Source organism: Paroedura picta, chromosome 9, assembly GCF_049243985.1.
Source record: "Paroedura picta isolate Pp20150507F chromosome 9, Ppicta_v3.0, whole genome shotgun sequence".
Taxonomy (NCBI): Eukaryota; Metazoa; Chordata; class Lepidosauria; order Squamata; family Gekkonidae; genus Paroedura; species Paroedura picta.
In genome coordinates this window covers 77292379-77318291 of record NC_135377.1, presented here as the reverse complement: position 1 = coordinate 77318291, position 25913 = coordinate 77292379, and the positions used below count along the sequence as shown (strand labels likewise).

General features: G+C 47.2%; 2 long non-coding RNA genes across 2 annotated transcripts; one reads left to right on the top strand and one right to left on the bottom strand.

Moving 5' to 3' along the window:
- The first annotated feature begins 2432 nt into the window (after nucleotides 1-2432).
- Nucleotides 2433-3279, top strand: LOC143844931 (uncharacterized). The gene is made up of 3 exons (XR_013234198.1): nucleotides 2433-2540; nucleotides 2687-2767; nucleotides 3141-3279. It is a non-coding gene; the product is annotated as an uncharacterized LOC143844931 (long non-coding RNA).
- Nucleotides 3280-3960: 681 nt separating this feature from the next.
- LOC143844286 (uncharacterized) lies at nucleotides 3961-6425 on the bottom strand. Its single transcript, XR_013233922.1, has 3 exons — nucleotides 4446-6425; nucleotides 4282-4359; nucleotides 3961-4142 (listed from the first exon to the last, which is right to left on the bottom strand). It is a non-coding gene; the product is annotated as an uncharacterized LOC143844286 (long non-coding RNA).
- Between the last annotated feature and the right edge of the window lie 19488 nt (nucleotides 6426-25913).

Genomic DNA, 25913 nt, shown 5'->3' with positions numbered 1-25913 from the left:
GATGCTATAACAATCTCCTACTTGTCCATTTCAAATTTTCCTGGATTCATTATAGCCCTATTATCACATGTAAGTCACAGCACTAAGGTCAAGTTGCATGACAGACAACTCACACCCAACCTGATTAGCCTTCAGGTGTGTCCACCCTCTCATGGAGGGCCAATGGCAGGTCTGTTCAACCCCCAACCTCCTCCTCCTCCTCCTCCTCCTCCTCCTCCTTCCTGCTGGAACAACAGCCAGCTCCCTCTGCTGCCTCTCTTCCCAAAGCTGGGCCAGAGAGTGTTGTGGCTCAGAGGAAAGAAGAGGCTAGGCCTGCCATCCACCCCTGGGACACTGAACATGGCCCAAGATCCTGGGTTGGGAGAAGAGGTACAACCTCCCTTGCAAACCCCATGGGACCATGCATACCCTTTGCATTCCCCTGAGTTGGGGGGATGGAAGATGCAGGAAAGGCCACCTGCCTGCCCCATGTGGATCAGTGTGGCCTTTTGGCACTCCTCAGTGCACCCTTCCCCCCAGGAGAGGGGACCATGGAAAATGGAGAAAATGCTGCACAGAACCCATAGGGCATAGGGTGGCCTTTGGCCACCAAATGGGGTGGGTGGGTAAGAGTCTTCCTTCCTTCCTTCCTTCCTTCCTTCCTTCCTTCCTTCCTTCCTTCCTTCCTTCCTTCCTTCCTTCCTTCCTTCCTTCCTTCCTTCCTTCCTTCCAGCTGTATTCTCCAGATGAACTGAGGACTGGAAATCAGTTGTTATGCTTGAAGAGCACCAGGCCCCCACCTGGAGTTTGGCAACCCAACTTCCTGGACATGGAGCAGAAGTGGGGGTTCTGACCCATCCCTTGAATCTGCTCCTCTTTATCCACTTCACTGCGCTGGTTCAAGCAGGGCCAGCCCCCAGAAGAACATAGTGCAGGTGTGTGTCTTAGTACCCAGTATATTTCTGGGTGCAACAGCTTTGCCCCTAATTATAGCATGACTCACCAAAATAATAGTGTTTTGTTTGGCAACTAACTTACAGATCAATAGTGAAAAAAGCAAGTTGGTTCTTATATGCTGCTTTTCCCTACCAGTCTCAAAGCAGCTTACAGTCGCCTTCCCTTTCCTCTCCCCACAACAGACACCCTGTGAGGGAGGTGATGCCAAGAGAGCCCTGATATTACTGCCCGGTCAGAACAGCTTTATCAGTGCTGTAGTGAGCCCAAAGTCACCGAGCTGGCTGCATGTGGGGTGGAGCAAGGTATCAAACCCGGCTCACCAGATTATAAGTCAGCGTTCCTAACCACTACACCAAGCTGGCTCCTTGGGTTCAGGGGAGGGTTATGGAGAGGTGCTCTCCTTCTTGGGAACATAACGCAGATACCATGTCAAGGAAGTCACAACATTTTGATAACAACTATGGGTGAGAAGATGGGAAGAATGGAGACTAACAGCCATGGGGGTGGGGGGGCAGAAGGTGATGAATGTCAGGACTTATGACAGGCTTGGAGACTACAAGGGGAATTTGTCCTTGAGAATCAGCTAGACACAGGCATGGCAAAGCATTAAATCTCGCGAAGGCAGTATGGACTCCACTTCCCAGTCGTCGTCCGTCCAGGCAACCGGCAGGGGACCTACATGGAAGGACGCTGAGATACGGGACCTGATGGCAATATTCGCCAAAGAGAAAATTCAGGACGCCTTCCGATCCTCGCATCGGAATCGGGAGGTGTTCGAACAGGTGGCCATGTGGATGAGAGCCCTGGGCCACCACAGAACCGGTCTTGAATGCCGATCCAAAATGAAGACGATGAGGGCCGAATATATGAGGGCCGTGTCCCACAACCAAAAGTCCAGGAACGCAAGAGTGACCTGCCCGTATTTCGAGCAACAGCGCGAAATTTACGGAGAGGGGGACGGAGGGGGACGGAGACGGCCAGCCAAAACGCGTGGGAAGGAGCCTCAAGGTCATCCAGAGGCCAGCTGCTCCGGGTGGAGGGACCAGCCGGTGGAGGGACCAGCCGTTGCAGAAGACCCAGGAGAGGGCACCTCGTCGGGGAGGACCGTTCAGCCTCCTCCCCAGATCCAGCAATGCGGGGCGGACCTCATCACGTTGGACCTGCTTGCCATCGTCCCTGGGGAGGGAACCAACGTGCTGCAGCAGACACCCCTTGCCTCTGGTAAGGCACTTTTACCTTTGTACAAATGTGTGTTCTAAGTGGCCTGACGTTTAGGAATCGTTTTCGCATGTATTCGTTGCAACGCTTAATATGCTAGGCCATATGTAGACTGTTTTGTTTGCTATGGTAGCTTTGATTTTAAAGGGTAATGTTTAACTCACCCCCCTCCCCCCGGAAGATTTGCAGCATGCCTCAACAATAGGCCTTCTGTACTTCTTCAGGGTAATACTTTGGGAGCATGCTGTGTAGTTCAGGTTGTATGCTTGCTCCTTTTTCACTATTGTCTGCTGTTGTCCACAGAAACTCAACTGCCAGGCACAGAGCCCTGCGAGTCAACTGCTATTGGCAATCTCGATAGCAATTCGGGGCATCAACAAACCTTGGTTAGTATTTCTGAGAATAATGGGGGGGGGGTGCTGTGTAAACTGCTTTGGAGAAAGAAGAAGGTACCTCTATGTTGCCGGTGTTGAGTTTGGAAGCTACCTTTACTACCCTTTGTTCCTAAAACCATTTTTTTTCTTTTTTACAGATTTCATCTCAGGAATACAAGAGGAGGAGCGTGGGGTGCCTGGACCTCCTGCCCAACGCAGGCTCCTAGAGATTCAAGAGGGTGAGCAGGCATGAACTGTTCCTTTCTAGCCATAACTGCAGGGCAATGATACAAACCACTAACTATGTGCTCACTAGGTATTGTTGAGAGTATTGCTGTGAAAAATAGGCAAAAAAACCCCAACATATGCTCCCTAGGCTTTGTTGGGAGTATTGCTGTGAAAAATAGGCAAAAAACACTAACTATGTGCTCACTAGGCATTGTTGGGAGTATTGCTGTGAAAAATAGGCAAAAAACACTAACCATGTGCTCATTAGGCATTGTTGGGAGTATTGCTGTGAAAAATAGGCAAAAAAACCCCACCATGTGCTCCCTAGGCAGTGTTGGTTGTATCAATGACACTAGCGGTTCTAATTCTCATTTTTCCCCACAGAGGTTCTTTCGGAGGAGGAGGAAGCCCCCCCCGGGTCCTGCCAGCCCACCCCCTGATGTCCCTAGAGGGGAGCAGAGGAGAGGCTGCAGAGGGAACACACGAGGCTGAGGCGCGTTTCCCTTTTAACCAACGTGGGCCAGAGCCTCCTGGAGCACTGCCAGTCTATGTATGATCTCCAGGTCCAGGAGGGAAGAAAAATGAGGGGGATCTTCAGGGAGTCCAACGAATCCCTCCGCGAAAGTGTCCAGGAGATGCGCCTCATCAGGGGACTACTGGAGAGGGCGGTCCTGGTCATGGAGTCGAAAGAGGACAGACAAGCTGCTAACCCTGCTCAAATTAATGTGACCGTGACTCCACCCCCACCAACACCAACACCACCACCACCACCTCCACCACCCACTCCACCAACCCCCTCTCAGAACGCCGCCACCCAGACTCGCAGGAGGACTGTTCTGGGAAAGAGGAACAAGGAACAAGCGGACAAGTTCTCCCCCTCCTAGTTTAGTCCAGTTTTGCTTTTGAATGTGTTCTGTGTTGGGTTTTGTTTGAAAAATAAAGTTTATACTTTTGCCTATGTCTCTGTGTACCCTACTTTAGAATTAGGAAGGCCAAAAGTGGCCTTTCTAGTGAGTGTGTTTAATCTGGTTGTCTGGGTGGGGGGTGAAAGGGGCGTCAGTTCAAGGAGTTTAAGGAGTGTGGGGTGAAAGGTGTGCAAGTTTAAGGAGTCACACTGGAGTCTTTTTCAAAAAAGAATTACAACAGTTTATTTTTAAATAACAGGGGACAAACAGTAGGGAATTTAACTTAGAGCCCCCCCCCAACAAAAACCAGAAACTCAAGTTCCACTAGTCCCCTCTCCAACACCATCTTCTTTGTGTTTTGTTTCCCCTCCCCATTTTTCCTCCGTCATCTCCCTAAGCTGTTTGCCAAACCGGGTCATTGTTCCCCGGACTTTCCTCCTCCAGAGGTCTTCCTCCTCTTTTGCCTCCTCCTTCTTCTTCACTGTGTGGGGAGGAAAAACAGGTACACATTAGTGCCACAGATATTTTTTAAACTGGAGTTTACATGGATTCAGTTTTTAGTGACCTTGGCCACAGTGTGTGGAGGTTTTGGGGGTGGGGCGGTGGGGTACAGAACCTACGTTCTTCCTCCTCCTTCTGCTGCATTAGCTGCCTCTGGCTCTCCAACTCCCCTCTTAGATCAGCCACTGCTGCCTGCCCTGCAAATGGTTTTAAAACAAATGGTAATCCATATACATAGGCATTAGTAACACAACCCACACCACAGCACAGGTTCAGTACTCACACTCCATCCTCTGTCGCTCTAAGAGCCCCTCCAAGGATGCCATCTTGGCCTCCATGCTCCTCATCCTGGCCCTCCTTGTGTCTGCTATAAAATGCAAATAAAAGGATCACAGCAGGGGGTACACAGACATGGGTCTCCCTTAAAGAATTATAGCTCTCACTTGCAGCTTTGGATGAGGTGGAAGGCCCCTCTTCCTCACCTTCCTTGCTGGCTGTGGCCTCTGATAGTTTTGCAGGGGATTGTGTGGCTGTGCATAGTAAACAAGAACTCATAAATTGAAGCCCGCAAACCAAACATAATACACACTTGAGGGCCACACCGTAATCAGAGCCTTACGTATCACAGCTTCAGACACATGATAAAGTGTACTAGGAGTGCATTGACAAAGTGGTTTGACAGTACTGGCTGGCAATGTCAGCTGGAGATGACAGCATCTTAATGCTTTCTCAAATCAGATGGAAACAGTTGAGGAAAGAGGCATCTAAACATTCAACACATGCTTAAGGGTAAAAGATTAAACATAACGAAGGCAGCACTCACCCATATGTCGCCTCATCTCCAGTGGAGGCTTTCCAGCCTTCTCCCGTATCAGCATCATTTGCTCGTGGAAGACTATTCTTCCACTGGGCTGAGGTACCCCCCACTGCTCGATGCTGTTGAGGAAGTCAAGCTTGATACGCTTGAATTTTGTCCGGACCTGCTCCCAGAAAATCTTGGAGGGCCCACATTCATTCTGTGCTGAAACAACTGCATCAGTTACCGGTTTGATTCCGGATCAAGTTCAAGGTTAAGGTTTTGACCTTTAAGGCCATATGCAGCCTGAGTGCTACCTATCTGAGGGACCACTTATCTTCTTATGCCCCCCACAGGGGTCTTCACTCTGCAGGTATGAATCTGCTGGTTGTCCCAGGCCCCTGGGACATTTTCCTGGCCTTGACCAGGGTCAGGGCCTTTTCAGTCCTGGCCCCACCCTGGTGGAATGAGCTCCCAGAAGAGCTAAGGTCCCTGACAGAGCTATCAAGGTTCCACAGGGCCTATAAGATGGAGCTCTTCTGCCAGTCATTTGGTTGAGGCCGCGTGGTACCCGGAGTTAAGAACTGGGGTACTGTCCGTTAAATGGCGTACATCTGGCACAGAAGATCTGGGGCCAATGGAATGAGACCAATTATGAGGATGCAGGCAAAGGTTTAGAATAACTGATTGGACTAGAGACTGTTTTTATCGCCATCTGTAGGACTATGGTTATTTTAATGTGAGTTGTATGGGAACGGTGGGTTTTAACATTGTATGGGGTTTTATGGGGTATATTTTTATGTGTTTTTTAAGCTTCCTTGGGTTGACCTTGTTGGGGAGGTGGGCTGTAAATCAAATTATAAGTAAATAAATAAATAAATCTTGATGGTCCATCAGGGCCACAACCATATGCAAGGTATATATTTTTGTGTGAAGTCACACTTTTTTGGATACATTGAAATGGAAGATGCCAGTCCATACATATAGGTAGAGGCTGAGTGGTAACTTAGCATACAGCATAATGATGGTGGCTGGTTGAGATGAGGTATCCTTGGCGCATTATCTATCTATCTATCTATCTATCTATCTATCTATCTATCTATCTATCTATCTATCTATCTATCTATCTATCTATCTATCTATCTATTTATTTATTTATTTGAATTTCTATATGACTCTCCCATAAAGCTCAGGGTGGTTTACATAAAACATCATGAATATCCATCAAAATCTAGCGACAACCAACATAACAGTGGTTCCAAAACTGATCATAACAGATTAAAACAAAATACTATAACATATTCAAAGTGTGACAACTCTCAACTTTTAACCTGTGGGAGGTCAGCATGGCTCAGATAATGGGGGGGGGGTGTTTGGGGGATGTTGTTAAGTCGGCTGGCCTCAACCAAATGCCTGGTGGAGGAGCTCCCGTTTACATGCTCTTTGGAATTGTACTAGTTCAGGAAGGACCCTGATTAGGGTTGCACACTTGGGCACCCGAAGCGGGCGGTGTCTCCCAGCACAGCCAGCGCCACACCTGGGGGGGGGGAGGAATGAAGGCATGTGTCAGCGTAGCGGCGGGTGCACACAAGCAGGCAGGGAGCTCTGCGCCTGTGTGTGCACACCTGCTGGCATGCTGACACCCGCACCTCCCCTCCCCCCCACAGCACAGCGCTGGCTGCGCTGGGAGAGACTGGCCACTTCAGGTGCCAAAGCGCCCAACCCTAACCCTGATCTCTTTAGGGAGTTTGATGCACCAGGTGGGGGCCAGAACCAAGAAGTGCTCTGGCCCTGGTTGAGGTCTGGTGTGCTTCCTTGGGTCCAGGGATCACCAGCCAGTTGATGATGACAAAACATAAGGCTGTTTGGGGAGAACAGGCAGAGAGACAGTCTCTCAGTTACACTGGGCCCAGACAACGTATGGCCTTGAAGGTTACGTCCACATTACGTTTGATCCAGAATTCCGCTGGAAACCAGAGGAGTTGTTGAAGTGGAATTCCGGATGTGGAATCTCCACTATAATAGTGAGGATCCTGGCCACAGAATTTTGGACCAGTTGCAGTTTCCAGATCAAGGTTAAGGGTATAAAGGTTTGTTGTTGTTGTTAGGTGCAAAGTCGTGTCCAACCCATCGCGACCCCATGGACAATGATCCTCCAGGCCTTCCTGTCCTCTACCATTCCCCAGAGTCCATTTAAGTTTGCACCTACTGCTTCAGTGACTCCATGCAGCCACCTCATTCTCTGTTGTCCCCGTCTTCTTTTGCCCTCGATTGCTCCCAGCATTAGGCTCTTTTCCAGGGAGTCCTTCCTTCTCATGAGGTGGCCAAAGTATTTGAGTATAAAGGTTAAGGGACTGCAAAGAATGAGTTGAAGAAGTCCAGTCTAGGGGTAACTGTTGCATGTATCACTGTGGCTAGGAGTTCTGGGGCCAAGTAGGATGCTAGTAGCTTGGCTTGGTGTAGGTGGTAAAAGGCCTGCCGTGCTACTCTCATGACCTGTGCCTCCATGGAGAGGGAGGCATCATCAAAGATCATAAACAGGTTTCTGGCAGAGTGAATGTCAGGCCCCTCCATGGCTCTCGGTCCATCACTTTGTTGCCAGACCTCTGAATTGCTTTCCCCGGGGCAGTGGCTTGCAGGTCCCTCCAGACAGGCGGGGGTGAGGGGTTATCCCACTTTGGCCCGGAGTCCAAGTCACCTGGGCTCCACTTGCTCTCACCGGCAGCCTTCTCCAGAGTCAATAAAGCACTAGAACACTTTCCAGATGCTTGAGTGTTCTTATTTTGCTCCCATCACACAGCCAACTGCTTCCCTTCCCTTTCTCTATCCTCCCCCCTTTCCCAGCCTTTTCTCCTCCTTTTATCTGTGCTTCTTGCTTTCCATTTCCTCCCCTCCGCTGCGTGCCCGAGGTGTCATAAACCCCACCCCTTCCCTGTGCTCTGTGTTCAGCGTCTTTCCCCAACCCCGCCCTCTGTCCTTTCCCGGCTATAGGTGAGCTCATCTGGACAGCAGGCCCTATGTCCCGGTGTCTTCTGCCATGTTGCTCTGCCTGGCATCAGTCACCTTGTTTGGGTATGCCGGGCTCTTTGGGGGGGGGGAGAGTCAGATACCCTCCAGGTTCTTGGCCCGGAGGTCAAGCAGGCCCAGGCAGTGAGCTACTGACAGCTGCACTCTGTCCAGATTGGGTAGGCACACTTTCTCTCTTGGTCCCTTTCTACCCAGCCACAAGACCTCTGTTTTTGAAGGGTTGAAATTCAGATTTGCCGAGCCACTTAGTCACACCTTCCAGACATCTGTCTCCAGATTCAGGGGGAGAAATAGGGAGGCCATCCATTAGGAGGAAGAGGTGGGTGTCATCTACATATTGGTGTCAACTCAGCCTGAATCTCTGCACCAGCTGAGCAAGAGGGTGCATGAAGATGTTAAATGAATTAGGAAAGAGGACTGCTTCCTGTGGGACTCAACATGTGAGCCATTGAGGCTAGATACTCTCCTATTGCTACCCTCTGTCTACCACTCCAGAGAAAGAAGATCACCCATTTTGGGGCTGTCCCCTGTATCCCAGCATCAGCAAGACGTTGAGCTAAGACCTCATGATCAACTATGTCAAATGCTACTGACAGATCTAATAGTACAAGCAGTGCTGACCCCCCTCGGTCAGTGGTGGTAGAGGTCATCCATCAGGGCAACTAGCACTGTTTCTACCCCATGGCCAAGCTGGAAACCTGAGTGAAATGGGTCAAGGTCTGAAGTTTCCTCCAGGAATTCTTATATTTGGTCTGCAGCAGCCCTTTCAACCAATTTCCCCAGAAACACTAAGTGCAAGACAGTGTGGTAGTTGTCAGGCTTCTGCGGGTCCAGAGATGGTTATTTCAGCAATGGGCACACCACTACCTCTTTTAATCCTTCTGGTAATTCTCCCATTTTAAGGGAGAGGTTGATTATTTCCTGGGGGGGGTATTCTTATTTCCATTGCTTTTCATAAAAATACCACATATCTGCTCTGTCCTATTTTCCATGCATCCAATTATTTTTTTGCATTTTTATATACTGCAAGGTGTTGCACAAGAAATGTTTTCCACCATCATCTTTAATGAGAAGCCATTGTTCTAAAGGAACTGTTTACTCATTAAAATGACTGACAGTTCTCCTACATGAGGCAAGCTACCCATCTCTTTGGCATTTGAAGTTGTGTGGGAAGCTCCCAATTTAGTAGCAAGGTGAAGTCTGTGTCCCGCACATTTCCTGAAAAATAAGGTTTGGTAGAAAACACTTAGTGCAGTTAGCAGGCTGTCATCATTTGCAGCAGCAACCCCCTTCCAAAGCAACAACAAACCCACTGCAAATGTTCTTAATGGTTGGACGAGGTTGTTTTTATAGCAAGAGGAAGCCTTCTGCAGAAGGGAGTCACTTTGCTGAGCTGAACCATTAAGAGCTGGGCACAAGCACCTACTGAGGAAAGCAGGGTTCCCAACTGTGTAATTTCTAGGTACCGAAAAGCACATTAACTGCAATTAGCCCCACACATTACAGAGCACTCTATAAATATTGTGATATATAATCTATTCCATAAAGGCAGGAACAATGGTTAACAGTGTGCAGCCATTGGTATTTTTAAGAATTCAATTTTCATAGATGAGGCATAGCCACTTATTCCAGCATTCTGAGTTGGGCCCCATCTCTTTGGATGAAAGAGAGAGGAGAAGCTTCTTCAGAGAGCTGCCTGTTCGAAGAAAATAGTACTTGAGTGCAAAAGGGAACTAGCAGGTATGGGGCAGGATTTATCTCAAATGGTTGGCATTTTAAAAGAATTCTCACTGCCTGTCTATCCTCTGTAGCATCCCCCGCATCCACACTAGTGTTATGCAGTATCAGATCCGTGAAGCATGAAACTGCACATATCTATGAGATGGTGCAGGAATAAGAAATGGATCTGGTTTGCATAACAGAAACACAATTGGAAGATAGTGAAGTGGTGCATCTGTCTCAGCTAACATCACCTGGTTATGTTGTCCTCCACCAGTCCTGCACAACTGTCCAGGACGGAGATGTGACTATTATTCTTGATGAGTCCTTCAATTTCTGCAGATTTCTAGTACAAACTATCACTGGCATTGACCATAGGCTCCTTACATTAAGGAATAAGGATACATTAGACATCCTTTTTGTTGGCCAGCCATCTAGTTCTAAGGGACTTAAGAAGCCCTCCACTACCCCCTAGGCCCAATAACCACAGCCGGAGCCTCCTGCTGCAAACTTGGCCCAGCCCTCAACAGTCCCACGCAAACAGTATTGGAACCCTTCACAGCCATCAACACCAGAGTCTGAATCCAGACTTCCCCGACTTGAATTTCATCAGACATCCAGCTAGCCCAGCCCAACACATCCAGCCATGGGACAGACCAGAACAAGGAACAGATCTCATGAGAGGTGGAGAAAACAGCTGCAAAGAGGACCCCAGAAAAATGCTCCTGTCAGACCTTCCCACCCAACCTTAAGCAAAACACTAAATATAAGAACCTTTGGACTTGGCCAAGATGGGGGGTGAGAGGGGGGGTGGGGTCAAGAATAGAGAACAAAGGAAAAGGGGGACTCTCTGGACAGGAAAAGGGTCTAGAACAAAGGGAGAAGGGGGAAAGGGTCAGTTAGAAAACAGTGGAACGTCCTAACAATTTAAAAGACCACCAGATCTCTCCAGAAAATAAAGAACAAAGCTGGAGGGAGGGGGGAAGGGGGAGGAAAAGGAGAAGTGAAAGGGACAAAGGGTTAAGGGGGGGGAATAAAAAAAATAGAACAAAGAAGGAACAGACCAAAACTTGGGGGGGGGAGAAAAAAGTGGGATTCAAAAAGTGGAAAAGAAAACTAAACAAAATTCCCAAAGATGGCGACCAGGCCTGTAACAATCTATGAAACTACCCTAAGGTGGCGGGAGAGTTTCCTGAACATACAATGGTAGAGATTTATGCACAGGAAAATTACTACACACTGGAAATATCCCCAACACCAAAACAACTCCCTCCTAGCAATCCAAAGGATCCAGTTAGCTCAAGTAGAAACAACCACAGAGTCCCCTTATCAACTACAAAAACTGATTGTCTAATTAATCACTAGAGCCTCTTGTGGCGCAGAGTGGTAAGGCAGCTGTCTGAAAGCTTTGCCCATGAGGCTGGGAGTTCAATCCCAGCAGCCGGCTCAAGGTCGACTCAGCCTTCCATCCTTCCGAGGTCGGTAAAATGAGTACCCAGCTTGCTGGGGGGTAAACGGTCATGACTGGGGAAGGCACTGGCAAACCACCCCGTATTGAGTCTGCCATGAAAACGCTAGAGGGCGTCACCCCAAGGGTCAGACATGACTCGGTGCTTGCACAGGGGATACCTTTACCTTTACCTAATTAATCACTAATAAATCCTGATTGACTGATTAACTCTTGAATTAATTAAATAATCCCTAATTAATTTTAAATACTCCCAACTTCCCAAAATCGATTCTACCCAACCTTGGAATGAAATTAATCATAATTAAGCACTTTACCTTTTCCTACCAAAAGTAAAAGGATTCAGATGCATTTATACTAACGCCTGAAGCATGAACAATAAGAAGGAAGAACTGGAACTTCTCATGCTGATGGAAATGTGTGATCTAGAAGGCATCACAGAAACTTGGTGGAATGATTCCAATGAATGGAATGTAATAGTGGATGGATATGAATTGTTCAGAAAAAACAGAATAGATCGAAGAGGTGGAGGAGTGGCACTGTATGTGAGGAAAGGGCTTACCTGTCAGGAAATTCTAGTGAAGGAGAGCATATCTCCAGTGGAAAGGGACCAGACTATCCTAAATAATTGCCCGTTGGTTGGATTTGTTTTATGCATATATTGGTAGTAGCAAATTTCCAGGTATCCAATGGGGACTCTCTCATGTCAAAAGCAAGGTTAGAATCATAGAATCATAGAGTTGGAAGGGGCCATACAGGCCATCTAGTTCAACCCCCTGCTCAACACAGGATCAACCCAAAGCTTCCTAAAGCATCCAAGAAAAGTGTGTATCCAACTTTTGTTTGAAGACTGCCAGTGAGGGGGAGCTCACCACCTCCTTAGGCAGCCTATTCCACTGCTGAACTACTCTGACTATGAACATTTATTCCTGATATCTAGCCTATATCGTTGTAGTTTAAACCCATTACTGCGCATCCTTTCCTCTGCAGCCAACAGAAACAGCATCCTGCCCTCCTCCAAGTGACAACCTTTCAAATACTTAAAGAGGGCTATCATGTCCCCTCTCAACCTCCTTTTCTCCAGGCTGAACATTCCCAAGTCCCTCAACCTATCTTCATAGGGCTTGGTCCCTTGGCCCCAGATCATCCTTGTCACTCTCCTCTGTACCCTTTCAATTTTATCTACGTCCTTCTTGAAGTGAGGCCTCCAGAACTGCACACCTGTACTCCAGGGCCTAGTCTGCACACAATAGATAATGCACTTTCAATGTGCTTTGGCAGCTGGAAAATCTGCTTCTAAAGTGCATTGAAACTGCATTATCTATTGTGTGCAGACTAGGCCCAGGTGTGCTCTGACCAGTGCCATGTACAATGGGACTATGACATCTTGTGATTTTGATGGGTGTGAGAGCTTATGCCTAATTGGCTATTGTTTTGCCCTTCATTAAGGGCAGTGAGGGACCAGACTATCCTAAATAATTGTGCTGGGTGTGAATGTACAGATACAATGGAAGATGAGTAAAAGGTGCATTTCACTGACTTCACTGCCATCTCATAGCCTTTCATCTGCATTTTATAAGATGCTCTCGATTCTTCATTGTGTGTCTTCTTCCAAACTCACTCTAGTTGTCTCAGTTCCCATTTCTTCTTGTGGAGCTCTTTGGTATACTGGCGTGTCCACTTGAAATGGGTGCGGAGAGGACGTCTGAGAGCTATTTCATCAATGGTGACCAGCATTTTTTTTGCCAGTTGCTGATCAGTCCATTTAGAGAAGTGCCAGGATGCATTGGGTCCCGCATTCTGGAATCCAATTGGATACATAAGTTCCATGAGTGAAATAAAATTTGCTTGGTGCCCAAGTGAGGGCGAGGTGGCAGCCTTAGCCAACTGTTCAGAGAATAGTGGTCTGACTATGGCACAGCATTAGTTGTGACCAGATCCACATTCAACCCTGCACCAAAAATGAGGTCCATGGTGTGATCTGCTTGGTGGGTAGGTCCAACAACAAATTACGTGTCCTAGCATTGCCATGGCTGATACTAGGTCCAGCCCATTTCCGGAGAGCAGCAACTCTGCAGGGGCATTAGTGTCCCCCAGGATTAGTAATCTAGTGAACTGTAATGTCCAGACTTCCACTGCCTCCAGCAGGGCTGGCAGGGCATCTGGTGGAGCGTCGAGCATGTGATAAACCAGCCAGATGTCCACACTCTGTTGTGCCCCACCCGAGGCCAACATATTCAATTCCTGGAATTTGTAGTGTAAGGAGTGCTCTGGAGGAGAAATCCACACAGATTAGGATTTCCACCCCTCCCCCGGCCCCACAGTGCGACTGATAATGGATGGAGAACCTGGCAGGAGCTAGTTTTTTAAGGGTGACATATTCCCCTCCCTGGTCCATGTTTCCATCATGCACGCCAGGTCCACTCCATGTTCTCCAAAGTATGCTTGCAAAATGGAGGTGTTATTGTTAACCTGCTGTTGCACAACATCAGTGTTGGAAGTGGGTTATTCACCTTTGCCTCTACCCTAGTGGCCAGAGAGATGGGGCGCAGTTAGAAGGGGCCCTAACATGAACATATCTCGAGTCCCTTTTTTTTGTCCAGCCTCCTCTCACCTCTGTCTCTGTCTCTTCCCCTTATTGTTGGGATCCCTGACACTCTTGAGTCCCTTGTCAATTTTATACCTTTGATTATACCCAATTTTTGAGGGCCATCCATGTCTGATGTTTTGTTACTGATTGCTAAGTTTGCTGTTTTGGTACTACTTGCCATAGGTCAACTCTCCCTTGGATTGCCAACTATTTAATTTCTAGGAAACCTTAAACCCTGGTTTTCTTGCTTGAAGTTACTTTGGGTTTGGTTGATTGGAGCTGGTTGGTGTGATTGGGTTGAGTGTGCTTTTTCCAGAGGGATGGCCCTGATCGTCTGCTACGACCTCTCAGGGCTATCTAGCCTGGTGCTTATCTCTAATTCAGGGTGCACTTTGTATTGTGTGCTAGATCATATGCGGGTGGGGGGTAGGGAGGGTAGAATCATAGAATCATAGAGTTGGAAGGGGCCATACAGGCCATCTAGTTCAACCCCCTGCTCAACGCAGGATCAGCCCTAAGCATCCTAAAGCATCCAAGAAAAGTGTGTATCCAACCTTTGCTTGAAGACTGCCAGTGAGGGGGAGCTCACCACCTCCTTAGGCAGCCTATTCCACTGCTGAACTACTCTGACTGTGAACATTTTTTTCCTGATATCTAGTCTATATTGTTGTAGTTTAAACCCATTACTGCGTGTCCTCTCCTCTGCAGCCAACAGAAACAGCATCCTGCCCTCCTCCAAGTGACAACCTTTCAAATACTTAAAGAGGGCTATCATGTCCCTTCTCAACCTCCTTTTCTCCAGGCTGAACATTCGCAAGTCCCTCAACTTATCTTCATAGGGCTTGGTCTCTTGGCCCCAGATCATCTTCATCGCTCTCCTCTGTACCCTTTCAATTTTATAGACGTCCTTCTTGAAGTGAGGCCTCCAGAACTGCACACAGTACTCCAGGTGTGGTCTGACCAGTGCCGTATACTATGACATCTTGTGATTTTGATGGTTCAAAACTGGTTCATTTTTCCACATGTGGTGGAGGTGTAGCAAAATCTATAAATTTGGGGGGAAACTTCATTCTGTATTGGAAATTATGAAACTTTAAGTTCCCCATGAACACAGAGTATATGTTGTTAAGTGTTTGCCCAGAAAATCTACCACGTCAAGCAGAGGTCTTTTTTCACTCTACATCTGTGAGAATTACTCTGGCAAAAATGTGGAAAGTCTCATCAGTACCATCATTGCTGGATTGGTTTGACAAACTGGCTGAACTTTCAAAAATGGCCAAATTAAGTAGTCGATTCAGTCAAATACGATATGATAACATTTATTGTATGTAGACTTTAAAAGCAATATGGTACAAATACGAATAAAACAATATTCTCCAATATTGTGTACATAACATTTTAAACAAGAGCTACTGGAAAATATGGTCTATCAAGGTGTGGGCTCCTGTAAAAAAGCTTTGGCTCGGATCTTCCTGGTGGCCAGAGAGAAAAGTGCCACCCTATATGAAATATAGGGGTCGACATCTGATAAAAGATAGGTGACTTTGTTAAAATCAGAAGTTGGATATTAGTTCGATAGTAACTTGGCAAGGAATTTGCCCCTGGGTTCGGAGTACAGGGACAAGCCAAAACATAGTGGGGCAGGTTTCCACATATACATAGGCATTGGGCTGTGGGTATTTGGAGATATCGCCCAGAGAGCATGGCTGATGGCATCATTTCAAACCGCAAAGTTGTTAGGGCCATTCTAAGATTGCATGTTGTTATGTTTACTAAATATGATGCTCTAGAACAGTCTTCTTTAATTGTTTTATACCATGGGGCTGATTGTGATAGCAGAACTGAAGAGTGATCAATCAATGAATCATCTTTGAGCACCCAATCACGTACATCAGAGATATTGGCTGATGTATACAGTAAGTCATCTGGTATGGTATAGCGTGAAAGAATGGAGCTAAAAAAATCAGACCGAGTCCTGTCTTTTCTCAATAAGAGCTTAAAACTTTGATGGCTTAAAGAATCTAATTTAGTTGTGATGTCTTTCTTCCAAGATTTCAGAATAGCTAAGTGGGCACGGGCTTTGAGTGAGGGGAAACCAAGCTCTGCCCTCATCAGGGCTGCAGGCGACCCTTTTGGAAGAGCCAGGATACGTCTGAAGAAAAAGTTCTGAATGGGCTCCAAGCTGTTGGTTATTTGTTCTTTCCAGCCCCAGATGTCATAGAATCATAGAATCATAGAATCATAGAATCATAGAGTTGGAAGGGGCCATACAGGCCATCTAGTCCAACCCCCTGCTCAACGCAGGATCAGCCCTAAGCATCCTAAAGCATCCAAGAAAAGTGTGTATCCAACCTTTGCTTGAAGACTGCCAGTGAGGGGGAGCTCACCACCTCCTTTGTTATTGTTGTTATGTGCGAAGTCGTGTCCGACCCATCGCGACCCCATGGACAATGATCCTCCAGGCCTTCCTGTCCTCTACCATTCCCCGGAGTCCATTTAAGTTTGCACCTACTGCTTCAGTGACTCCATCCAGCCACCTCATTCTCTGTCGTCCCCTTCTTCTTTTGCCCTCGATCGCTCCCAGCATTAGGCTCTTCTCCAGGGAGTCCACCACCTCCTTAGGCAGCCTATTCCACTGCTGAACTACTCTGACTGTGAAAAACTTTTTCCTGATATCTAGCCTATATCGTTGTACTTGAAGTTTAAACCCATTACTGCGTGTCCTCTCCTCTGCAGCCAGCAGAAACAGCATCCTGCCCTCCTCCAAGTGACAACCTTTCAAATACTTAAAGAGGGCTATCATGTCCCCTCTCAACCTCCTTTTCTCCAGGCTGAACATTCCCAAGTCCCTCAACCTATCTTCATAGGGCTTGGTCCCTTGGCCCCAGATCATCTTCGTCGCTCTCCTCTGTACCCTTTCAATTTTATCTACGTCCTTCTTGAAGTCGATGCCATATAGTAGGTGAGGAATGACCTTGGCTGCAAAAAGCTTTAGAGCTGGGTCAACTGGAAACCCTCCCCTCATGTAGTCAAGTCAAAGGAAGAAGAACACAAGAATTTCAAGAACAATTGCATTATTAGATTCAAATGGGTAGCTGTGTTGGTCTGAAGTAGCACAATAAAATCAGAGTCCAGTAGCACCTTTAAGACCAACAAAGATTTATTCAAGTTTGCTCATGCCTTGAATAAATCTTTGTTGGTCTTAAAGGACTCTGATTTTAATGGAATTATTATACAGGCTTTTTAGATAAGCAGCGGTAAATGAAAGAGTTAGAGAATCATATTTACACCCCTTTGGGGGATTTTGTATCCACTTTCTATCCTTTGGTATTGTATTATAAAATATAATAAAAGCAAAATATTTTTGATTAAAAAACCCTCATGGAAGCATAAAAGAATATTGTTTAGACCTTTTCATAAAATTGTGGTTCAGCAAAACAAAGCAAGGAGGGGGGTTTTAATGGACCTCCTCCCTCAAGAAAGAGCGCAGGTGCTAGAGACCAAGGCAGGCTCATCCCAGAATTGCTCCTTTCCACACATGGCTACTCACCTATAAGACCCTCTGAGTTCATTGGGAGTAAGCCCACCTGGACAGTTTTTTTGTATGAAGAGGCAGGTTGACCATGAACTACTGGCTAGCCGCCTCGCCGGAATGGGGATACAGGGCACAGCCTTGTGCTGGATACGCTCCTTTCTCCTAAACCGGACCCAGAGGGTGGCAGTGGGGGAGGAGTTATCGAGACCTGTTCAGCTCCCTTGTGCGGTCCCACAGGGCTCGGTTCTCTCCCCCACCTTGTTTAACATCTTTATGTGCCCTCTGGCCCAGCTGGTGTGGAGCTATGGCTTGGGTTGTCATCAGTATGCGGATGACACCCAGCTGTATCTCCTGACGGCCGGCCGCCTGGACTCTCCCCTGGAACCATTTGCCAGATGTTTGGAAGCCGTGGCTGGATGGCTTGAACAGAGTCACCTGAAACTCAACCCCCCCAAGATGGAGGTCCTGTGGCTGGGTGGCAGGGCTGGAAGTGCGCCTACCCACCTTGGCAGGGATGCAACTGGCCATCGCATCCCAGGCCAGGAATTTGGGAGTGACCTTTGATGCCTTGTTGACATTGGAGGCTCAAGTCAAGAAGGTTGCCAGCCAGGCATTTTTCCATCTTCGCTAGGCTCGGCTACTAGCGCCCTACCTGTCCTCCAAACATCTGGCCACAGTGATCCATGCAACGGTCACTTCCAGAATAGATTTCCGTAACTTGCGGTACACGGGCCTACCCTTAAGCTTGATGTGGAAGTTACAGCTGATGCAAAATGCAGCTGCTAGGGTCCTCACTGGGACATCTTGGAGGGCCCATATCCAGCCAGTGCTAAGGCAGCTGCATTGGTTACCGGTTGCTGCCTGATCTGGTTTAAGGTGTTGGTTCTTACCTTTAAGGCCCTCTGTGGTCTGGGACCCACATACCTGAGGGACTGTGGGGGAGGATAGACATGTGGAACTTGCTTTTAGTAGAAGTGGAACCAATTATGTCCTTGGCTGCTTAAATACATCAAAGGCATCTTTAACACTTTTTGCTCCCTTTTATATTTTGGGAACAGCCTCCTGGGAGGAGACTGTCCAGGGCCCTGTCCACCCAGTGCATCCGCCCCTGCCCATCCGGTACATCCCTCCTGATTGGCCAGCGACCATATGGCCCATCCCCCACAAAGCCCACAAGGCCAGTAGCCGCCATTTGGCCACTGGACATCGCCAGAGACAGAGGTCAGAGTCAGGGGCACTGGTCTGGAGAGGGGGTGACGGAGGGGCCTGCCTGCTGCTGCCCTCAATGCCAGAAAACCTCTGCTGCTTGGGAATGGGAAATGAGGCCTTGACTGCTGCTCTGGGTCGGGGGCCGAGGGACTGCTGGCTGCCCCACAGAGCTCTCAGCCCCACTTCTCTCAGAGGGTGTCTGTTATGGGGAGAGGAAGAATAGGTGATTTTAAACTGCTTAGAGACAACTGAGGCCTGCTGGGTGACTGGGGGGCATCCCAGTTATCTCACAGCTCTCAGCCCCACTTCTCTCAGAGGGTGTCTGTTATGGGGAGAGGAAGGGAAGGTGATTCTAAACTGCTTAGGGACATCTGAGGCTGCTGGGTGACTGTGCGCCATTCCCAGTTCTCACAAAGCTCTCAGCCCCACTTCACTCATAGGTGACTGTTAGGGGAGAGGAAGGGAAGGCTATTATAAATTGCTTAGAGACATCTGAGGCCTGTTTGGTGCCTCAGGGCCATTCCCAGTTCTCTCTGAGCTCTCACAAGCCCACATCCCTCAAAGGTTGTATATTGTGGGGAGATGAATGGAAAATGTGTTTGTTAACAGCTTTGTGATTCCTTCTGGTAGTAAACAGCAGTGTCCAAAAACCCATCTTCTAAGGGGCAACAGTGAAAGAAGCATGTAGGCACATAACTTTATATCAACAGAACGAAATACCAGTAACGAAATACCAGTAATATAGTAACGAAATACCAACAGTCCGTGAATACCATCGCTCCTATTAAAACAGACTATCAAGATCTAGGGAGGAAGCTCAAGCAAATGGGGACACAAGTGGTATTCTCTACAATCTTGCCTGTCAAGGGAAGAGGAATGTGTCGGGAGCGGAAGATAACGGAGGTGAATCAGTGGCTGCGTAGTTGGTGCCGGCAGGAGAGATTTGGTTTCTGGGACCATGGGATAGGCTTTCTTGAGCACCTGATGGACTGCACTTATTGAAGTTGGGGAAGAATGTGTTTGGCAGGAACCTGGGGAGATTCATCAGGAGAGCTTTAAACTGAAGCCACAAGGGGAAGGAGACCTTCAACATAGGGAGTGTAAGGAAGGAGACCGATCGGGGACAGCCCAACCAGGAAGGACAGCTCATAGGGAACCAAAACTCAAAGGATTCAGATGCCTTTATACTAATGCTGGAAGGGAAGGGAGCATGTGAAGGGTGGGCGCTACTCAAGCAAGAGCTATTGCATGCTCAATCAATTACTGTCCCAGAAAGACGAAAACACTGCAGGAGCTCTAAGAAGCCTATTTGGATGAACAGAGAACTTCAAGAGGAACTAAGAAAGAAAAGGAAATGGAAAGAAAAGTTCAGGAAATGGAGGGAAGGACAGAGCTCTAAAGAAGAGTACCTACAGGTTACTAGGCACTGTAGATCAATCATCAGAAAGGCCAAAGCTGAGAGTGAGCTAAGATTGGCCAGGGAAGCCCATTGTAACAAGAAAAGATTTTTCAGTTATGTGAGGAGCTCTTCATCCACCAACTCTTGCCTGTTGGTTTGTGTTCATGCCACAGTTCATAGGGTGTATGCCCAGTGGACTTTGTGTATAGCCTATTCTGTGTGTATGTTGCATTCATGACTGCCTCTCCCCAGAATTCTGCTGATAGAATGGCATATGTCAGCATAGATCTTACCACATCTAGTAGTGTTCTGTTCTTCCTTTCAGCAAATCCGTTCTGTTCTGGATTGTAGGGAACGGTTGTTTGGTGCTGGATATCTTCGCTTCTCAGGTACTGCTGTGTCTCCTTAGGCAGTATTTCTCCGGCATTGTTTGAACGTAGCACTTGCTCTTTTTGTTGGAAGATATTGGACGTCATAGCCACATAGTGCTTCAGATGCAGGAGCATTTCTGACTTGCTTTAACAGATAGACAACACAATAGGTTCATAGGTGCTCCCATCTGGTAATGAGCAAGGCAAAATTGAATGTCCTTTCTTGGTTGCATTAAGACAAATTCCATTCCCAATAAAACCAGGTATCTCAGGACTATCAAACAGTTCATAAAAGAATTCAGCATTATTTGAAATGTGGTCGGTGCATCCAGAATCCAAGATATATCTACTGTTTGTTTGTTCCAAACTGGCAGAGTAAGCTTTGTGAGACTTTTCCTTATGGTTAGAGTTCATCACTTTACTTTTCTGATTGCATTGAAAAGCCTTATGTCCTAGCTCACCACAAAATTAGTATATACAATTTCTGTCTCCTCTGTCCTGTCTGTCTCTCAGCACTTGTTTTTCTCTGCTGGATTCTCTGCTGACTTTCCTTGTGGTTTGTCAACTGCCCTGGAGTTCTTCTTTGCTGCCCCTTGCAGCCGGAATGCGCGCCTCTATTGACACTTTATACCTGGTCAGTTTCTGTCACGTGACCTTCCCAGCCACCTCTGGTTTCCATGGCATCTCATTTATTGCCATGCAAATTGATATAATGGCCCCTTTGGAATCTGTTATCAGAGGACCCCTTTGTCTGCTTTCTTCCTCCCCGCAAGTCAACTTTGTAAGCGAACGCTTTGTGATTTTGTGACAGGCTATCTTTTTGTTTGTTTCTCAATCCCGCCCTTCCCAGAATTTCATCAGACAGCATTGCTATCGCTTGATCCAAGTCTGCATCAGGCTTTTGCAGTATGTGGCTAATCGTGGGATTAAAGGAGTAGGACATGGATGCCAGCAAAACATTCATCTTTCAACTTCCAGATATGGCTGATTACAGGCAGCAAGTTCACGGAAGTATGATTTCATAATTAATATATGTTCATCAAATTACTTCCCCTCTTCAAATTCCATTGCGTGCAATTTCTTAATGATTTCAGAAGGATATGCCCAGCCTCTTTTACACAATTGTGATTCCAGAAACTTTAAAATTTCATGGACGGATTTCAAATTCAATAAATCAGGGAAATGATACATACTCACGGTGGACGTTAGTATGACACAGGCCTTCGCATCGGTGGTTTGTCACTTTGTATAACTCCTCTTCTCATCTTCCGTTGGGTGAGAGCTTGGAGCGTCAGGAGGACAGTTCTGGACAGATTCCAGCAAATTTTCTGCTGTGAGGACCATGAAAAGGTGCCCTTTTCTGTCATGGAAATTATCTGTTCTCAAGGGAACGAGTCCTGCCTTCAATTCAGATTTCCTGGGCTCAGCCATCGTTAAAATAACAAGAGATCAAGCTGTGCTCTCAAGGAAACACACACACGGATCTCTCTCTATGCCTTGTGCAAAACCTGTCAATCTAGCTTCTGAGTTTCTGAGCTGATTGGGGCTCACAAGTCATTCAAAAAGTTTTCTCTGCCACTCTGAATAAGCACATCTGCCTTTTTTTTTTTTAGCAACAATCATAAATACCTGGAGCTCAAAATTTGGAGAGCTGAAGGTTATTACCACTGGGGCCCAAAACCTGTTGGATATTAAGGATTGGTAAAGTCTTAATATGCTTAAAGTTAGCAGAGTGCCTTGATGAGGCAAGTAACGCAGTGGCTAGCAGAGTACATGTGGCGTTAAAACAACAAACAAAGAAAAATACGTTCACAAACTTTTGCTTATATATTCATACTGTTATGATGGTCAGTTCTTAGTCTGACAAAGTCTGACAAAGAGTGCTTGCACTCGAAAGCTCACACCTTGAATAAATCGTTGTTGGTCTTAAAGGTGCTACTGGGCTCTGATTTTATTTATAAATATGTTGAACAACACAGGCCCCAGGACAGATCTCTGGGGAACTCCACTCGTCACTCTTCTCCAAGAGGATTCTGAACCATTAATAAGTACACTTTTGGTACTATCTGTTAACCAGTTATTGATCCACCTGACAGAATTAGGATCCATACCGCATTTTACCAACTTGTGAACAAGTGTATCATGTGGAACCTTATCAAATGCTTTACTGAAATCCAGATAAACTATGTCCACGGCATTTCCCTGATCCAGCAAGGTAATCACTTTCTCAAAAAAAGAGATAAGGTTGGTCTGACCTGATTTGTTCTTGCGAAACCCATGCTGAGTCTTAGAAATCACAGCTCTTTGTTCCAGCTGCTCAACGACTGACTGTATGAAGATTTGTTCCAAAAATTTTCCAGCTACAGATGTCAAGCTGATGGGTTGATAGTTACCCAGATCCTCTTTTTTTCCTTTGTTGAAGATGGGGACAACATTTGCATGCATTCTCTTTCCTCTCCCCACACCCTGAGAGGGAGTTGAGGCTGAAAGAGCCCTGATATTACTGAAGAAGAATAGTTGGTTCTTATATGCTACTTTTCTCTACCAATAGAGTCTCAAAGTGGCTTACATTTGCCTTCCCTTTCCTCTTCCCACAACAGAAACCCTGTGAGGTGGGTGAGGCTGAGAGAGCCCTGATATCGCTACTCTTTCAGAACAGCTTTATCAGTGCTGTAGTGAACCCAAGGTTACCCAGCCAGCCTGCATGAGGGGGAGTGCAGAATCGAACCTGGCTCACCAGATTAGAAGTCTGCAATGCTAACCACTACACCAAACTGGAAGCTTTCTCAGTGACCATTGCCCAGTCATATATTCTCAATCTAACCTCAAGGAACAGATGGAAAGAACAAGGTACACCACTTTGGATCCCTGTTGTCAAGAAAGGAGGGGTATATATAAAACTAACAATGTTGTTGTTAGGTGCGAAGTCGTGACCGACCCATCGCAACCCCATGGACAATGATCCTTCCTGTCTTCTACCATTCCCCAGAGTCCATTTAAGCTTGCACCAACTGCTTCAGTGACACCATCCAGCCGCCTCATTCTCTTTCGTCCCCTTCTTCTTTTGCCCTCAATCGCCCCCAGCATTAGGTTCTTCTCCAGGGAGTCCTTCCTTCTCATGAGGTGGCCAAAGTATTTGAGTTTCATCTTCAGGATTAAGCTTTCTAAAGAGCAGTCAGGGATGATCTCCTCTAGGACTGACCAGATTATGCACCTTGCAGTCCAAGAGACTCACAAGAGTCTTCTCCAGCACTTCTCAACAGTCTTCTCCAGTCTTCTCATCTTCAGGATCTGGCCTTCTCCAGCTTCAGAGTTCAAAAGCCTCAATTCTTTGACGCTCGGCCTTCCTTATGGTCCAACTTTCACAGCCATACATTGCAACTGGGAATACCATAGCCTTGACTAAACGCACTTTTGTTGGCAGGGTGATGTCTCTGCTTTTTAGGATGCTGACTAGATTTGCCATAGCTTTCCTCCCCAGGAGCAAGTGTCTTTTAATTTCTTTGCTGCAGTCCCTATCTGCAGTGATCTTGGAGCCCAGGAAAATAAAATCTGTCACGATCTCCATTTCTTCCCCATCTATTTGCCAGGAATTGAGAGGGCCGGATGCCATGATCTTCGTTTTCTTGATGTTGAGTTTCAAGCCAACTTTTGCACTCTCCTCCTTCACCCGCATCAACAGGCTCTTTAGTTCCCTTTCTGCCATTAGAGTGGTATCATCTGCATATCTGAGGTTGTTGATATTTCTCCCTGCAATCTTGATCCCAGTTTGTGACTCATCTAACCCCGCCTTTCTCATGATGTGCTCTGCATACAAGTTAAATAGGCAAGGCGACAGTATACAGCCTTGCCGAACTCCTTTCTCAATTTTGAACCAATCAGTGATTCCATGTTCAGTTCTCACTGTTGTTTCTTGAGCTGCATATAGGTTTCTCAGGAGACAGATAAGATGCTCTGGTATTCCCATCTCTTTAAGAACTTGCCACAATTTGTTGTGCTCCATACCAGTGGTCCCCAACCCACGGGCTGCAGCCCGATGCAGCTCCCTCTCCCCGCCCCCCCCCGCAGTAAAAAACTTCCCAGGCCGCAACCTTGCGGACCGGGAAGCTTCTTACTGCGGAAGGGGGGGAGAGGGAATCAGGGCTGCGCATTGCGCATGCACGGCCGGGCCCGCATGTGCACATGTGCCATGCGTGGCCAAAATCGTGCCTGCGCGGCACGTTTACGCATGTGCGTTTTCGGCTGCCCATGCGCAATGCGTGGGCGCGGTCGCGCATGCACAATGCATGGGCGCGGGCGCACATGCGCAATGCGTGGGCGCACATGCGCGATGCGTGGGCGCACATGCGCAATGCGTGTGCATGGGCACACATACGCAATGCGCGGGGGCGGGGCGCACAGGCGCGGGGCATGGGGGCGCACATGCGCAATGCGGGGGCACACATGCGCAATGCGTGGGGCGCAGGGCGCACATGCACAATGTGCGGGGCGCGGGCGCACATGCGCAATGCGCGGGGCGCGGGGCGCACATGCGCAATGCGCGGGCGCGGGGTGCGGGTGCACATGTGCGATGCGGGGTGCACATGCGCAACGCGCGGGCACACATGCGCAATGCGCGGGCGCGGGTGCACATGCACAATGCGCGGGTGCGGGCGCACATGCGCGGGCAGTTGCCATGCCGGTCCCCAGCCTCAAAAAGGTTGGGGACCACTGCTCCACACAATCAAATCTCCTTTAAGATCTAAAAGGATGCAGATGTTTGTTGGGCTTATCTTGTGCATTGTGTTATCTTCTGTATTTGTAGAATTCCAGTTCATTCCATTGGGAGTGAGGTCAGCATCTTTTCAACTTGTTGTATTGACTGTAGGTGTAACATTTAATAAGTCTGCTACTAGAATAGTTGGTACGCTATATTCACGTCTGACTGGTGAATTAGTCACCAGGTTTAGGGGTCTGTAATCTGTGCTTTACAAAGTCTATTCTTTCTGTAATTCATTGATGTTCTGATTTTGGTAAATGTCCAGAGGATGTCCTCTATACAGTTTGATTATCAGTTTCTCTTCTTCACAGTATACGGCATGCTTAACTATGGCTCTCCTTAGCCCAAGTGGGGTTCTTCTGGAACTCCTTAGCTTTCTCCATGATCCAGCATATGTTGGCAATTTGATCTCTAGTTCCTCTGCCTCTTTGAAATCCTACCTGTACTTCTGGAAATTCTCAGTCCACATATTGCTTGAGCCTAGCTGGTAGGATTTTGAGCATAACTTTGCTAGCATGAGAAATGAGTGCAATGGTGCGGTAGTATGAACATACTTTGGCATTGCCCTTCTTTGCGATTGGAATGTAAACTGACCTTTTCCAATCCTGTGGCCACTGCTGAGTTTTCCAAATATGCTGGCATATTGAGTGTAGCACTTTTACTGCATAATCTTTTAAGATTTTAAAGAGTTCAACTGGAATGCTCTCACCTCCACTAGCTTTAAAGTTGCTCAGACTTTCTAAGACCCATTTGACTTCTCATTCCAGGATTTCTGACTCCAGGTCAGTAACTACACCATTGTGTTTATCAGGGATGTTAAACTCGCTTTTATATAGTTCTCTTGTATAATTTTGCACCTTTTTAAAAAAAGAAAATTT